This window comes from Bubalus bubalis, chromosome 8 (assembly GCF_019923935.1).
Source record: "Bubalus bubalis isolate 160015118507 breed Murrah chromosome 8, NDDB_SH_1, whole genome shotgun sequence".
Taxonomy (NCBI): domain Eukaryota; kingdom Metazoa; phylum Chordata; class Mammalia; order Artiodactyla; family Bovidae; genus Bubalus; species Bubalus bubalis.
In genome coordinates, this window is record NC_059164.1 from 40667269 (window position 1) to 40686325 (window position 19057).

Sequence of the window (19057 nt, forward strand, 5' to 3'; positions counted from 1 at the left end):
TGGAGTGGGATGCCATGCTCTCCTCCAGGGCATCTTCCCGACTCAGGGATCGAACCCACGTCTCCTGTGTCTTCTGTGTCTCCTGCATTGCAGGCGGATTCTTTACCCACTGAGCCACCTGGAAAGCCCTTAACAATGCCTAGATACCACTTATTATCTATTTAAGTCAAGTGAGATTGCAATAAAATTCCAATGTGGGACACAGGACACAAAACCCTTCCTGAAATAAGCTGATTGAAAAAATGTAACTGTATCGCTCTTAACCAATAAAGTCTTATGTTTTTATTTATGGAGTAAGTAGCATAACGGATTCAAATTTTAAAAGACTTTTTCTAGCAATGCTAAATATGGTATTATAATTTATTCCCATATAATACCATAAAAGTCTATAATTTTCTCTATATTAGGTTTTAATCTTTTGTTGTCTAGGAACCTGTCAGTGGCCTAAGAACTCTGGAATTTGTAATTCATACAATACTGAATCACTGAACATATATATGGGTTGAGTGGACTCAAAGCTCTTGGAAAACACGACAGTCCTATTCCATTTATCTTCTCTAATGTGAAGTGTATTAGAAGTTCTCTGGAGACAATGTTGTTACTGATTCTGGACACCTGGAACAGATCTAACAAGTTGGAACACAAAGGATAAAGACCACCTTGAAGTGGTCTGAGAACCATTCCATTCCACATCCTTCCCTGGGCAAACCCCCGAGGCTGCCCTAGGTGGGTAAATTCTGATGTGTTATCAGAAAAGAGATAACACACACTTTCTCCAGAGGGCTGGTTCAGTATACCTGTCCTTGCAGGCTCTTTGTCTTCTGACGTGCTCATAGCATCTTCTAGAGTGAGGCAAAAATAACATATGTAGGCCACAGCTTTTAGCCTCTTAAATCCATGAACTTGTATTCTAGTTTTAAAAATAGAAGGGGCTTTCCTGGGGGTTCTCCAGTTAAAGACTCCAAGCTTCCAATGCAGGGGGCCCAGGTTCAATCCCTGGTCAGGGAACTGGATCCCACATGCCACAACTAAAGATTTGGCATGCAACTAAAAAGACCCTACATGCTACAACTAAGACCCAGTGTAGCCAAAATAAATTTTTAAAAAAACTAGAAAAATAATTATCATTGCTCAAAAAAATAAATAAAAAGACAGTGCTTCATTTATCTAAAATTATTTTTAAAGTGTTCTCAGAGACATGAAATCATCATATAACATATTTTCCCAGAAAATTAGAACCATCTTAAATAGAATTTTAAAACATAATTTATTATTGATATCAATCTTCACAATATGTTATTTACTTTCTGCCTTAATAAACAGAAGGTATGAAACTTAAACTCTCTTTTATTATTCTTAGGAGCATCTTCTATTAGAACAATATGTGGAGGAGTTGGGTAAGGTCATTTGGACCAAATGTCTTCAGACAGCCCTGATGCCCCAGCTTCTAGTCGCTTCTGTCTTGTCTTTGTTCCTGTTCTCATTGTCATGAAAACACTTCTTGTCACTACTTGTGTTCCTCCTGGAACCCCTTGTGACTTATTCTCAATCCATTCTTTCACCCTTAGGTATAATAATCCACTATTACTTTTGCTTTCCATTATTTTCATTACTTCAATGATTTTTCTAAAAATTTCTCCTTGCCTTCTTTAATTGCTTTAAAATTTAGCATTGAAGGTATTTGGTCTTTATAACCATGTCTCATGTATAAACATTGCCTAAATTATGCCCCTAGCATTGGAGAAGGAAATGGCAGCCCACTTCAGTGTTCTTGCCTGGAGAATCTCAGGGATGGGGGAGCCTGGTGGGCTGCCGTCTCTGGGATCACACAGAGTCGGACACGACTGAAGTGACTTAGCAGCAGCAGCATTGTATATAAGAGTGAAAATTTAGAAATCATCTAAATGTTTAGTAATAAAAAAATATATCTAATATTCCACATAGTGAAATACTAAGCACTCAGTCAAATAAACAAAATATAGATCTATGTTCACTGACTTCAGAGGATGTTTGTACAATATCACTAATTCAAGGAAGTAGTTTTTAGAAGGATATGTTTTATAAAACCCTACATATGTCTATGTGTATATATATATATAAATATAGATGTATGTGTATAAAGTAATGTTAAATAGAAGTATAATATAAGCCATGAATGTAATTTAAATTTTCGCCAATTTAAAAAATAAAAATATCCAAAAAATAAAAATAGATTAGATTAAAAAAATTCTACTTAATCCATTAGATCCAAAATATTAATATTTTTAACATATAATCCATAAGTGTTATTACTAAATTTTTTTGAATGTTTTTATGTTGGCTTTAAAAATATAGCATATATTTTACATTTACAGCCATCTCAATTCAGACACTGTATTTTCAATTAAGCAAAACACAGTCACACCAAACAATAAAGTGGTTTTTGAGAAAAATATTTTATACTGTCTCAATTTTAAGCTGAAGCTCTAATACTTTGGCTACCTGATGTGAAGAACCAACCCACTGGAAAAGACCCTGATGCCAGGAAAGATTGAAGGCAGGAGGAGAAGGGGCGACAGAGGATGAAATGGTTGGATGACATCACCAATTCAATGGACTTGAGTCTGAGAAAATTCCAGGAGATACTGAAGGGCAGGGAAGCCTGGCATGCTGCAGTTCATGGGGTTGCAAAGATTCAGACATGACTGAGCACCTAAACAACAACACAAATAAATAAGTAAACTAAAAATTCAGTTCCTCGTTTGCACTAACCATGTTTCAAGTGCTCAGTGACCATATGTAGATATCCTGGGAAAATATGGAAGTTATGTAATAAAATATTAGTTGAGGTTTTGACATGTTGATGGGATAGCAGGTATACTTAGATTATTTTTCCTTATATATTTTTCTAAGATTTCTGCAATTATATATACATTTCTTTGTAAGTTTTCAAAAGAGAAAAAATGTGTCTCTCTAAACTTAGTATATTTGTTTTGTTTTTATTCTCTCAGCTGTGCTGTTGCTCCAGATATTCTTGGATTATTTATATTTTTTGAATTTTCTAGACAATTGAGCATATTGACCATTGAGTTTGGGTTAGATTGTCATGTCATCCAATTTCATGCTCTGACCTTTTTAATATAACAAACATACTTTATAAATAATCTATTCATTTAATTCTACATTTATTCAGCAGTTAGCTATCAATTGCTATACAGGGCAAACACTGACCTAGGCTTAAAAAAAAAAAAATGAAATTCATTCAGAGTGTTAGTGTCCCTGTTCTCCAGGAGTGTCCATTTAAATGAATATTCAAATGGATAAAGAGTGAAGAAGAAACCAAATCAGGGCACTTGTCTGGTGGTCCAGTGGTTAAGGAAGACTTCATGTTCCTAACGCAAGGTATATGGGTTTGATCCTTGGTTGGGAGAACTAAGATCCCACATGCCAAAAAAAGAGGAAGGAAACCAAATTGGATGTTTTCAGGTGGTGATAGACAGGTGTAGGGCTAAATAAGCCGAGTGAGAAAATAAAGAGTGGTAGGCAGAGGCTACCGTAAATGGTTTGGGGGAGGAGAGGACTTTGCAAAACAGACGATATTTGAGTTGAAATATGAAGGATGAGAATAAGCCAATGGAAGGCTAGGAGTGGAAGGAAGGTCTTTTCTTTCCATAGACAGGCAACGTGGATACTGGAAGAGCAGCTGACTGAAGAATAGGCTGTTAACTGAGAAGTAATACAGCCTATTATACAGGGGATCTGTATTTGCAGAGGTAAACAGGAGCTTGATAGTATTTGGAAAGATGCTATGGGGAACAACTGGAGGAGAATAAACCAGGCAAGAATAATGGAGTGGTTTGCCATGTCCTTTTCCAGGGATCAAACCCACATCTCCTATGTCTCCTGAATTGACAGGCAGGTTCTTCACCACTAGTACCACCTGGGAAGCAAACAGAGCTCAGAGGTAAAGAATCTGCCTGTCAATGCAGGAGACGCAGGTTCAATCCTGGGTCAGGAAGATCCCCTGGAGAAGGAAATGGCAACCCACTCCAGTATTCTTGCCTGGAAAACCCCATGGACAGGGGAGCGTGGTGGGCTATAGTCTCTAAGAGTTGGACACAACTTACAGACTGAACAACAACAAAACAGAGAAGAGCAGGGATTGTAAGAAGTTTTTGTGATATTTTAGGCAACACAATGAAGATGATTTAGGACTGGTGAAGTTCAGAAAGACAACTGACATCTTTTAGATAAATTCAAGACATATTTTACAATTAATTAGACCAACAGGACTTGGTGATCAATTGGATTTATGGATGATGGTATGGAACAGAAAGGAATCAAGTATGATTTTTAGTTTTAAGTTTTTTGTTTTTTTTTTCTTGACTTGAATAACTGGCAGAGTCATTGCATAAAGTAGGAGTATAAAATGATATAGCCTCTGTGGAAAACAAAGTGGCAGTTCCTCAAAAAATTAAAAAATGGAACTACTATGAATAGAGGAAGAAATAGGTTAGGGGAGAGAATCATCAGCTACCTTTTGAACATTTCCTACCACTTAGGTATCTAGGAGATGTCAGATAGGCAGGTGAATACATGAGTCTAGACTTCATGAGCCAGGATTCAGACCTAGAGGACATATCTGACATGGAGAAATAGACCTGCAATGTGGGAGAGCAGGAATACTATCTAAAGCTATGAGGAAAAAAAAAAAAAGACAACCTGAGACGAAAATGTAGATAATAAAGAGTAAGAGGCACACCAGGATGGCATTTAGTAAGATCTACATCAGAAACAGACCTTGAGGAGATAGTGACGTATGAGGAAAAACTGAAACTATCAGGTCAAGGAGTCCAGGAGGGAAGGCTTCCATAATAACAGTGTTCCTGTCATGTTGAACATACTGTCAAGGGGCCACATAGGTTAAATATAGAGAAATTTCTGTTGGAATTGGCAACTCTGAGGTACCTGGTGACCTTCAAAAGAAGAGTCAGTGGAAGGGAGAATAAAGTCATATATGTGTTGTTTGATGGATGAATTGGAGAAATGAAGTTGTAGAGAGTACATAAAGCCATTAACTAAATATCATTTTCTGGAAAGAGGAGTAGAAAAATAGGACAGTAACTGGAGGAAATGATGAGGTTAGGGAAGGGCTTTAAAAATGGAAATAGCAGGGAATTCCCTGGCATTCCAGTGGTTAGGGCTCCATGCTTTCACTGCTGAGGGCATGGATCCAATCCCTGGTCAGGGAACTAAGACCTTGCAAACCTCATGATACAGCCTTTTTATCTTTAAGGAACTAGTAGAGAATATCTGTATGCTAATGGAATTATGCCAGTACAGAGGAAAAGACTAATGACAGATGAACAGATTGAGGAGGTGGTAGGGAGGAGGCACGGCTGAGGAACTGAAGTCCTTGATAAGCCAAGAGGGGAAGGAGGCCAGTGCCTGCAAGAATAGACTTGATTGGACACTCCATTCCTACTCCAAGTAGGAGTGCAGAGAAAATGAATAGATTGTCTGCTGGGAATATGAGGGAGCCCCCCTGCAGTAACTTTTTTCAGCGAGCAATAAGGTGGAGTGTACCTCAGCTGAGAGTTAAGGACTGTGGGAGAGGGAAGGCAAGTATCACATGAATGGATGATATGAGCAACAGTGAACTAACTGGGGGTGAACAGGGAACTAACTGGGGAGTGACATTCTCACTAGGAGAAGGAGGAGATATTTCACAACAGATGCACGACATCTGTTGTACTTTGATGTCATAATGAATGGGTTACTTTTCAAGACATGAGGATGAGAGTATCCAGTAATATGACTCACATATTTTTAAAGGTTTAAGAAAATAAAGTCCTATGATCAGTCCTGGGTGTTCATTGGAAGGACTGATGTTGAAGCTGAAATTCCAATATTTTGGCCACCTGATGTGAAGAGATGACTCATTTGAAAGACCCTGATGCTGGGAAAGATTGAGGCTGGGAGGAGAACGGGACGACAGAGGATGAGATGGCTGGATGGCATCACTGACATAATGGACATAGGTTTGGGTGGACTCCGGGAGTTGGTGATGGACAGGGAGGCCTGGTGTACTGTAGTTCATGGGGTCACAAAGAGTCAGACACAACTAAGTGACTGAACTGAACTGAATGTAAACTTTAGAATTAGCTTTCTAATTATTTGTTAGACTCTAATTGATTCTGTTTTCATTTCACTCACCTAGTTTCTGTTTCATTTTTAGTGATCTGGGAAGCACTTGATTATCTACATTTGCTGACACCCGGCCAGACTAAATGTCTTCAATAGAGTGATGTTTAAATAGAGTTCCTGAGATGGAATGTCTTAAAACTACCATTTACTGTAGTATTAATGGAAGATTCTACATCATATTTTATAATGTTGAAGGGTTCTACATCATATTTTCCACAGGATTTTCTAAAGTATATACATTTGCATGAGCATGGAAATTTCTTTTAAAATATTCAAATAAGTGAATAAGATAAACTATAAAATAGTCTGAGATCCTGAAGGACAGAAACCACAAAAACATAGACTTTGATAACCATAACAAGATTACAAAAATAAAAAATCTATTGCATACTAAAGCAACTGCTGGTGTCTTAATAAATCAGATGAAGAAAATTAACCAGATTAAAATTTAAAATAGTCTTTTTCACCCTCTAAAATGCCAAACTGCTCCATATTTTTATGTTTATATTTATCTTTTTTAATGTTGTACCTGTACATTATCAGCTAGTACAGTAAAAGGGCTGTGATTTCAGGATATGATTGTGTGTCCACTTGTATATAACAAAACTATTTTTTTCAAGAGTAATCAAATAAATCAATAGAGAATGCAAATATATTAATTTTTAATTTCCTTAGTGCACTGAATTTCAATAGATTTATTTTTAGTTGAATTATGCATTATGTTTACTGCGTAAATGAAAATATGTAATTATCTTTCCCTATCTTACTGCACTAATTGATTTGACTAGGTCTCACACAAAATTAATATATAACAGTATTATTTTTCTTGTGTTAGTAGTCTGTCATACCAACATAAACACAGAAAATGTATTATTTATTCTAATACTGTTTCAAAACACATAAAATACGTTCAAAGGCTTCAAATGAACAAAACTCAGTACCTTTGTTAGGACACATGACTTTGATATGGTCACTTAGCAATAATTGTCCCTTCAATGTCTCAAAACCTCATCTCTGAGGCCTCAGCCAACCATCAAGACCCACTATTTCTTGATCCTCCTCCTTGGAAACAGTTTCCTATCAAACTGTATCTCTGTCTTTTCTAATACCATGAAGGCCAGCACCAACTATTAACAGGTGACTTCCACTAACCAACTAACTATACTAACCAGATCCACTAATCAAAATATAAAATCTAGATATGTCTATTTCACCTCCAATTAATTTTAATTAAATATAATTAAACTCTATCCACATTTCTGTCTGACAACTAGCATCTGCTCAGTTCAGACTATCATGTTAGGCCTATACTACTAAAATGTAGGTTTGACCATTTATTTTAAATTTCAGTTTTGGATAATTTAAACTCAATTTGGAGAATGAAAGAATCAAATTAAATTACACAGTTTTAAAATGAAAGGACAACCCACTGAATGGAGGAAAATATTTACAAATGAAGCAAGTAACAAAAGATTGATCTCCAAGACACATAAACAGCTCATACAGCTCTATGTCAAAAAAACAAATAATCCAACCAAAAAACGGGCAGAAGATAAGACATTTCTTCAAAGAAGACATGCAGATGGGCAAAAAGCACATGAAAAGATGCTTAACATCCCTAATTATCAGATAAATGCAAATCAAAACTATAATGAGGTGCTCACACTGGACAGAATGGCCATCATCAAAAAGCGTACAAACAATAAGTGCTGGAGAGGCTGTGAAGAAAAGAGAACCCTCCTACACTGTCGGGGGAAATGTAAATTGGTAAAGTCACTATGGAAAACAGTATGGATGTCCCCTAAAACACTAAGAATATAGCTACCGTATAATCCAACAATCTCACCTCTAGGCATTTATCCAGAGAAAACCATAATCCAAAAAATACATGCACTCCAATGTTAATAGCAGCACTATTTACAACAGCCAGGATATGGAAGCAACCTAAATGTCCATTGACAGAGGAATGGATAAAGGAGATGTGGTACATATATATGATGGAATATTACTCAGCCATTAAAAAGAATGAAATAATGCCTTGGCAGCAACATGGATGGACCTAGAGACAATCATACTAAGTGAAGTAAGTCAGATAGAGAAAGACAAATATCATATGATATCACTTATATGTGGAATCTAGTTTTTAAAAATGATACAAATGAACTATTTACAAAACAGAAACAGACTCACAGATATAAAAAACAAACTTATGGTTACCAAATGGGAAACGTGGCAGGGAGGAATAAATCAGGAGTTTGGGATTAACATACAATGTACTACTATATATAAAAAAAATATATAGTATATATTTAGTATAGTATATATATAATATAGTATGTAGTATATAGCCAACAAGGACATACTGTAGAGTACAGGACTCTCTACTTAGTACACTATATGGGAAAAAATTTGAAAGAGAATTAATATATGTGTGTGTGTGTGTGTGCATGTGTATTTATAAAATTGAATCACTTTGCTTTACACCTAAAACTAATGCAGCATTGTAAATCAATTATACTTCAATAAAATTTTTTTAAAAAGGAATTTAATTAAGGATATAAAAATTACATAGTTTTTAAAAATGTTTATCTCTTTATTCCCAAAATTATTTGGTATAATGCTGAAACTATACAAAGATTTCAAAAGGAAATATAATGTAATTGTTAGTTAAAGCAAAAATTTCAACAATTATGTACATTTAAAAATTATAAGCATAAAAATTAATCTTGCCACATATTCATGTTCTTTAATCAGTTTGTTATATAATGCCACTAGTATTTTTAAGAATATATTTTTTTCAGCAGATTTTCTTTAAAAAGTCTTAATTATTTTGTTTTTATACAGTTACCTACAATATTCTTCAAGTTTGTATTCTATGTTTACTAAACTTGAGATTGTTGGTAATTTATAGTAATATTTCTTTGTGGATCATTGTATTTTTAATTAAACATGTAATCTCTTACAGACATTAAGATGCCTGGTAAGATCTGAACAAATTTTGCTAACTGGAGGATATTGTCAGTTCTTCTTTTTTACTTTTGCCATTCAGATATGCAAGTATTTGACCTAAATATTTTGACAGGTTTTCTTTTTGTTTCCATTCAGAAAATCTTTATTTAATGTACATTTTATAAAAAAAAACCTTGTCAGTTACTTCTGTTATTGTTTTGATGTTTCAACATAGCATAGGTCTTTTTTTCAATTTTTTAAAAAATTTATAAATTTATTAAGAATAAGGCCTCTGTCAAAAGGTTCATCTCAAATTGAGATATTCCAAAGTGCAATTTTACTCTTCAAAAATTGTGTTCTCTGTTTAAGTTCTCAACCTTAATTTATTCAGTTTCTCCTTTGCTTTTAAACAAATATATTTTAATGTCTTCTGGATTTTAGCGTTGTTTTAAATACTTTTTCTTTCCTAAAAGGAAGTTTTTTATTGTTTTGTTTGCAGAACACTTTGGTTAAATATTTCAACTTTAATTTTGAATAAAATGCAACCCAAACTCAGAAACTTTTAGTTTTTTTAAAGAAGTTCAATTCCACTGTAGGCCTTCTAGGTTGTTTTACAAATTATGTCTCCCAAGTCTCAGATGTTTTTAAAAATCAAATTGATGAAGAGCAGCAAAGAGAAAAACCACATACGTCAATGCTAAAGTGCCTTTATGTTTATTTAACATTAGCTTTACTCCCCCAGATTTTGTAGTTTAATTACTCTGTGAACATACTAAAAAGCATAAATTTTGACATCTACATCCTCTGTTTTGACTATGGAGCACTGTACTTAATGTGATGCAGTCAATTATGCATGACCACAGCCAATTCCAAATTTATTTGTTTAAGTGTTTATTGCTTTCAAAAGGGTTTGGAGGGACTTCCCTGGTGGTCTGGTGGTTGAGAATCCATGCTCCCAAAGTAGGGAACATGGGTTCAATCCTTGAGGGGAACTAAGATTCTGCATGCCACAGGGCATGGTTTAAAAACAAAAAAAAAGGGTTTGTAGATTGAAAGATGGGCCGAAAGCTTTTCATCCATATGCTTGTCATCCTGAGCAGAATCTACTTCCCCAGTCCTTGGCTTATTTTGGCCAGTGGCATATGGATAGATTTGATAGTGTGCTAGTTCTGACCTTAGGCTTTAAGAAGTCTGCAGCATTTCTGCTTGCCCTACAGAGCCTTTCCCATAACCATGAGAAGAACAGGTCCTTGTCTATTCCACTGGGACCACAGGAAGGATGAGAGAGATATATAATAAAGTAGCAACCTAACATAGCCCAAGTCATTGATGCAAAGCTGACCATGTATAACATTTAAATTCAGTCACTTCTTACCTCTCCCTGAGTCCTCACTCCTATCATCCTAGCTTGAGCCACCATCATCTCACTCTTGATGATTGCATTCATCTATTAGCTGGCCTTCTTACTGCCAACTAATCATATATTCACACAAATAAGTAATTTTTTAAGCCACTGAATTTGGGGATGATTTATTAAGCAGCATTAATGTGACAATAATTGATAAAATAGGTTTCTTAAATTAGCCACAACATTGTTTCTACCATAAAGCTTGCCCAATCAAAATTTGCATTCATTTTATCAGTGTAAAAATAACTGTATCTTACATGGTGAACCTTTCAATTGAATTTACAATTTTTATGTAATGTTGTAAATGTCAGATGTATCACCTCCAAAATTTTACTTTGCTTCCTTGAGCTGGTAGAAAAAAACCTGAAGCATTATTGGAATTAATTTAAATGAAATCTTATTTAAAGCATCTAAAGACACATATAAAACTGACATCAGAGATACTGGTTCACTTTCCATATGTGCCCAAGAAAAATTGGGATTGAAAATAAATACAGCTATTTAGAAAGACATTCATTTGATCTAAATGAAAACTCAGGCTTCTCTGAACAAAGTGTATTAATTGTATGTACTACTTGTTGTCTTTGGGAACATTCTTCTTAAGATAAGTATTAACTTTTCAAGTAGACAATGTTTCTTCAGAGAATGTGTTTTCTCGCTTAGTATTAGCTTTACTCTGGCTCCTGTGGTGAATGGTATCCATTGATAAGCTTTCTGTGCAAGTTCACATTATATCCACTTGTTTAAAAAGTAGATGTTTAATACTAAAGTTTTCATTAAATGGGCTTTTCATTATTTTGAGTTCACTGAGGCCCAGAACATGAAAATGTTAGTCACTCAGTCGAGTCTGACTCTGCAACTGAATGGACTGTAGCCCACCAGGCTTCTATGTCCATGGAATTCTCCAGACAAGAATATTGGAGTTGGTAACCATTTCCTTTTCCAGGGATCTTCCCAACCCAGGGATCGAACCCAGGTCTCCTGCATTGCAGGCAGATGCTTTACCATCTTAGCCACCAGGGAAGCCCCAGGAAAAGGTCGGTGGTTATCAAAGGTTATTTTAAAAGATACAACCATGTTCCTGACAGATGATGACAGACCTGGGAATACAAAGAGTAGATCTAACAACTCAGCATGCTAAGTCGCTTCAGTTGTGTCCGACTCTTTGAGACCCCATGGACTGTAGCCAACCAGGTTCCTCTGTTCATGGGATTCTCCAGGCAAGAATACTGGAGTGGGTTGCCATGCCCTCCTCCAGTGGATCTTCCCGACCCAGGGATCAAACCCACATTTCTTATGTCTCCTGCACTGGCAGGCAGGTTCTTTACCACTACTGCCACCTGCGAAGCCCATATAAATACTGATTCTTTAATAAAAGTAAAAAATCGTGGACAAATGTTCAGTTTCAGTCCCGTTCAATCACTTAGTTGTGTACAACTCTTTGCGACCCCATGGACGGCAGCACACCAGGCCTCCCTGTCCATCACCAACTCCAGGAGTTTACTCAAACTCATGTCTATCAAGTCGGTGACACCATCCAACCATCTCATCCTGTTGTCCCCTTCTCCTCCTGCCCTCAATTTTTCCCAGCATCATGGTCTTTTCCAATGAGTCAGTTCTACACATCAGGTGGACAAAACATTGGAGTTTCAGCTTCAGAATCAGTCCTTCCAATGAATATTCAGGGCTGATTTCCTTTAGCATTGATTGGTTGGATCTCCCTGCAGTCCAAGGGACTCTCAAGAGTCTTCTCCAACACCACAGTTCAAAAGCATCAATTCTTTGGCGCTCAGCTTTCTTTATAGTCCAACTCTAACAGCCATACATGACTACTGGAAAAACCATAGCTTTGACTAGATGGACTTTTGTTGGCAAAGTAATGTCTCTGCTTTTTAATATGCTGTCTAGGTTGGTCATAGCTTTGCTTCCAAGGAGCAAGCATCTTTTGATTTCATGGCTGCAGTCACCATCTGCAGTGATTTTGGAGCCCCCCCAAAATACAGTCTGCCACTGTTTCCATTGTTTCCCCATCTATTTGCCATGAAGTGATGGGACCAGATGCCATGATCTTCGTTTTCTGAATGCTGAGTTTTAAGCCAACTTTTTCACTCTCCTCTTTCACTTTCATCAAGAGGCTCTTTAGTTCTTCTTCACTTTCTGCTATAAGGGTGGTGTCATCTGCATATCTGAGGTTATTGATATTTTTCCCTGCAATCTTGATTCCAGCTTGTGCTTCATCCAGCCTGGCATTTCACATGATATACTCTGCATATAAGTTAAATAAGTAGGGTGACAATATGTTAAATGGGTGTAAATGAGACCTGTTCCTGCTAAACTGGGACACAGATAAACATAAGCACACACACAGTAGAACAATAGGCTCCTAACTGGATTGGCTTCCCTCAATCCATTCTTTCTGCCATCTAAGCATTTTTCCAAAAGAAAGAAAAAGAAAAGGAAGAATATGTAGAGCAAACAGTAATAAAATGTCTCTTGTACTAATCAGATGAAGATTTACCCTGAACCCAGTAAATCACATATCCATTCTGTGGGTTTAATATGGTGGAGGAGTCTGGTGTGCTGCAGTCCATGGGATTGCAAAGTTAGACAGGACTTAGTGACTGAACAACAATGGTAAAAACCTATGTATCAGTTCTTCAGGCTTGATGGCAATAGCATTTATAATCACCCATCAAATGTCTTTGACTCACAGTAACTGTCTGATTATAATATTGCTTCCCACACATAGTTGTACCAGAAAGAGAAAGTGCTGATCAGCAAACATGAGTATCCTTTCCTCTTGATAACGTAATTCATATCTTTAAATAATAAATTGCCTTTCTGGTTTTATAAATAATCAAAAAAAAACATTAAATGTATCTTCCTTTTGGATACTGCCCTATATATTTTCCTGGTACAACAGATTTTTAAAAGAACAGTCTTTGTCTCCAATTCAACAATGATTCATTCACTCAGTAAATGTTTGTAGAGGACTCCATGTGAAGGGAGAAAACCTTCCCGCGTACACATTCAATGAATTGCCAAAATAGGACCAACTCATGTGCACCTTCCCTATTGTAGCTTCTTTAGATTTGGAAATCTTTTCAAGTCATGCAAAGAAAGTGAATAGAATACTCAATCACTTGAATATTTAAGGATTTTTATATTTAGTTCAGGGGCATATTGAGTATTATTGAAGTTATGATTTAAAATAATGAGGAAATTAGCCAGAAAAATACATCACTAATAATTACTTGATGTACTGTTTTATTTTTAAAAAGTTTCCAAGTTAGAATACTATGCAAATAAAATCTCTTATTTCTACTCAATTCTGAATTATGCCCATTCATTTAAACTGACTCACTTAAATGATCCACTTATAATTTACAGATTCTAAAGAAAACCCAAGATGTGAAAAAGTAAAGTTGAATATAATTTGAGCTATATTTCTTTGGAATGAATTTTCTTTCCACACCACCTGGGACCTTTAAACCTTCTAGCATACTGGGTTTTTACTCCCTCAAACATTTCTGCTCAAATTCTAACGTGCATGCAGAACATACGAGAGTCTTGTTAAACTAAAATTCTACTTCAGCAGGTCAGGGGTAGAGCCTGAAGATTCTACAATTCTGAGAAGCTTCCAGATGTGGATACCACATTTGAATAATATGGCCCTAAAAGAGAGACCTAGATACAAATAACTCGGAGTGTTTTATAAAGACAGTTCTTACAAATAAGGACATATGCAAATTGCAATAAATAATCTTAGTAATACTGATGTGTCCTGAGGGTCTAAGCATTAGGCCCAGCAATATCCAGAGATGCAGAACCATGGAAATCAGACTTTTGTTTTAAAGACTGAGACTTTACCCAAATTACTGCAAATCAGTTGTTAATCATTGTACGTATTATCAGATATTTAGGTATGTACAATTTACGTTAATATTTAGTTATGTACTGATTTAGGCTAATCAGTAAAACTGACAATTTCATAGCTTATCTTGATTTCTTAACTGAAAATGCAAAACTCAGTTTGCACACCATGCTTGTGGAAACTTTTTAAAATATAAAAAATAATCAAGAATTTGAGAACAATAGCATTATTCATATCCTATGTATCTGCTGTTATTCTATTACAAACTATTTCACATATTTTATTAATATCTGTTACTTTTCCCCAGCTGAATTATTCTATATTTACAATAAAATTTCTATTGTATAACATACATTTTTTTAAATAAGTTTCATCCTTTCATAGGAAAATGAAAGTATGAAAGTGTCAAATATAAAATTTCATGAATGTAATGCTTTATCAATTAATTATATGTCAAATGAAGTATATAAGATCTTTCCAACCACAAAGTGTTTCTTCTACCTCTCAATAAACCTCAAAATGGGTTGTTATATTAAGAAAAGAAGCATTAAACAAACTCAGTTATTCTATTTCTGTGGTAGTAAGAACCCTCATTTTCTGATTTTTGAGTTAAAGCAGTCTCATTTATATGAGTACAATAAATGTTTTTAAGTGTGGCTAGGATCATTTCCATATTTTTTCTCTTTCCTTAGTCTTCTTGAACCTGACAATGTCCTACCATTTGCAAAACTAAAATCCATTCTGAAGGAAACATCTTTGGCATAAAAGGAAAAAACCAAGAAGACAGGCACCACATTCAAAGCTGCTCTGCTCTTTCATCATTAACCCAGCATGCAGGAAGAAAAGCATCACAAAGTCGTTCACAATAAAGGCAGTGTTGAATAATTTGTTAGAAATAGAGATCATTTTCATAAAGTTAGGATTGGCTCATATCAAATGCTGTGTGATTTCACTTGGAAATGGATTCAGCTACAAGTAACCACGTGCCCAAGCTGAATACAGAAAGTATACCTGCACCAGTACTCTCCTTTTCGGTCTAGATTACTTTCATAAACATAAATGATAAGAGCAAAGAGAAAAAGCATGACTACGAACAGCAATATTAAAATACAATTTTTCCTTGAGCTGTGTGCTTCACAAATATCTCTATACAACTTTTTTCAAACAAGAGTCTTTTTCTGGGTGCCTCTTGGCATTCTAGCAAACGTTTGTGTCATGTTTAATTATGAATGTGTTCATTTAATTGAGAAGATTGAATAAATTATATGCTTAGCTGATGAAAGTGCTTTCTTTTCTAAATAAGCAGAGTGACATAAAGTACTTCAGTCAGTCACTTATCTATATTTGACGGATTTTGAAATTTGTGTCAGGAACTTACAGTTTATCTATAGGAACTACAAATTTAATGAACAGTTTTATTCTTTTTTTTTTTTTTCCTGAAATAGGCAGTGTTACCAGATGAAGTCAAGTAAAATTTCCATGCAGATTTTCCTTACACCCTGTGAAGAGAGCACTTAGGCAAATAAAGTAAAAGTATGTCTCATAAAACCACATCCTCCTTCTAGAGGAAGCACTATTTTTTTTTTCTTAAATCGAAACAGGATACTTAGAGCCTACAGAGATAAAATAGCAGAACCTACCAGTCTCTTAGCATCTGAAACCACAGTCTGTAGCTGTCATTTATTGTTTTGTAAATGAGCTAAATACACAAGGTTGACGGGCTGTGTGAAATCTATAATTTCTGTTAAGGGCCTAAGAAGCCCTGTGTTTAGGACACTCAGTGATCCTCCTTCTCTGTTGTTTTAAAGAGAGTTCTCAAAACACTTGTGTAGTCATTCTTTTCTTTTTACTATTTTGACTTTGAAATAAAAGAATAATTTTTGCTTATTCAATTTAGTTTCTTTCTATAAATATATTCAGTGTATGATTTTGCTTTCTAACTTCACAGAAAATCAAGAGTTATTATTTCCTGTCCCCTCCACACTTAACTCCCTGAAATCACATTAGTCATTTTTTATGTTCAAAGCTAGTGCTAATATATGCCATTGTTTAGATATCAGTGTCCCCTTCACTCAAGAAAACATCATAACTAATTATCTTCTCCCTCACCTCTCATTATCTCACTGTCTCTCTGTTTCTCTTTCCTCTCTCCCCAACCTTTCCCTCCTTATTCCTATCTCACCTCCATCTTTCCTTCTCTCTTATATTTCAACTTCAGTTCCACCTGGTTTTCCTTTCAAACTCTTTCCCATCTAAATATAAACACTTGGAATCTCTTATTCTAAAATTAACATTCTGTAACTGCCCCTCTTTTTCCTTTCTTGCAAACCAAACTTCTCCATAGAAAAGAGCATTCCCTACTCTGTTTCTTCACCTCTGGTTCAATCACAGTCTTATTGGAATTTAGTCTCTGCTTGAGAACCCCTCAAGGCACCAAAAATGTCAGTAACTTCCCCCATGCTGGAGTCTGTGGCATCTGATAGAATCAACTCTTCTCTTCCTTAATACATACCTTTCTTGGCTTGCATTTTTTGTTTATACATTTCCCTCTATCTCTCATTAGTCTTGAACTAAAATATATTTAAATAAAACTATGCATAGAGCTGAAAAAATTCTTAGGTATAAAAGAAAAAAAAAAGTCAATCTCATTGTATAGAAAAAGGCATCTAATTGCCCAGACCCTAAAATTATATATAAAAAGCAGTCATCACCTCCCCTTCTAATTAGCTAAATGTATAAAAGTATAATTTTACCTGCAGTTATCAGCATGGGAAAAACTGTTTTATTCTAGGCACTTACCACTGGGTGCTTGAATTGACCTGACCAGGAGAAACCACTAAGAAGGAAAAGACAACACTAATTCTTTCAACATTGTATGATTACAGGGAAGAAGTTTAGATTTTTAACTGTCTGCATCTTGTATTTCTCGAAAAGGAAGCTTAGAATGAACTAGTCTGAGACAAGTTTTTCAAAAGTAACTTAATCTTTCTGTTTTTGCTAAAATATAAATCCATCTTAATGGGGAAAGATGTATTAGTTTCCTAGGGCTGCTGTAACAAAGTACTGGGTGACTTAAAACAACAGAAATTTATTCTTTCATGATTCTGAAGGCTAGTGGTTCAAAATCAAGGGGTCAGCAAGCCATACTCCCTCTGAAGACTCCAGGGTAGAATCCTTTCTTATCTCTTCCAGCTTCTTATCTCTGCCAGCAATCCTTGGTGGCCTCTGGCTTGTACATGTATCACTCTAACATCTGCCCCTGTCTTCAGGTCCCTTCCCCCCTGCGTGAGCCTCTGAGGCCAAATTTTTCTCTTTCACATATAGACATCAGATATATTGGATTTAGAACACATCCTACACAGTATGACCTCATCTTAGGCTGATTACATCTGCAAAGATCTATTTCCAAATAAGGCCACATTCACCGGTTCAACATTTGTTTTGGAGAGACACTATTCAATTCAGTACAAATAGAAAACCAAAAATCAGTATTCTGGAAAATTAAAAAGGGATGTATTTCTTTAACCAAATTATTTATCACATGTTATTTTTCTTCCTTTTCAAACCTTACTAAAACAGTAGTAAAGGAATGAATAAAGCAATAAAAAAAAAACCATACCATACCAGAAAAAAACCCACTGAAAATAGAGGTAACATATGGGATAATATTTTTCAATGTTAAAATATTCTAATATTGTCCAATAGATATACGAATAGGATGCTATGAAAAGAAAAACAATTGGAGGACAAAAATGATAGAAATAAATAGCATTATAAAAATAATTGAAAGATAAATCCAAGGACCAAAAGTAAAACAAAACACAAAGAGGGGGAAAAACAGGAAGTATAGAAAATAAAATTAGTAGATAAGTCTATGAGGAGTCAGAGTCCACTTACTAAGGCATTTTGGAGCAATGTCTTCACAAGTTTTAACAAAAGTGATATTTAGTGAATAATTTTATATTCAAGACAAGCTAATGTTTAAGAATGAGAGTAAAGGGTGGTCCAGTGGCTAGTACTCTGCAGTCTCACTGCCAAGGGCCTGGGTTTAAGCCCTGCTTGGAGCACTAAGATCCTGCAAGCCATATGGTATGACAAAAAAAAAAAAAAAAAGAAAGAGAGAGAAAGAGTAAAATGAGGACATTTTTAGGTATGTAAGGATATATCTGTTTACATACACACACATATACACACACTGTTCAGTCACTCATTAACGGAAGCTACTACTAGAGCGTATCTTTGAACAAAGATGAATGCAAATTAAGAAAAGAGACAGATACAGTATACAGTAAACAGTGGATCAGCTCTCGAGAAATGACAGCATTTTTGAGGATGACAATGAAGGGAAGCACCAGTAGCAGTGCAGCCAGCCTGGAGGGCAACCCATCCACACTGGAGGAAGGGAAAGGACATTTACTATCAGGGGTTCTTGGTTCAAAGGAAAAGTCAGAACAGCATAAATTATTTTGGAAAAGAGGAATATTCAGATGAATTGCAAATGGCAACAAAATTAGTTTTTCATAGAGAGGAGGAAGTCAATTAAACCACTATCAGACAGAATTATTTATTTCTTAGTTATCTATAGGTATATAGATAACTAACCTATATAGTTATATAGTTATCTAACCTATAAGGTTACA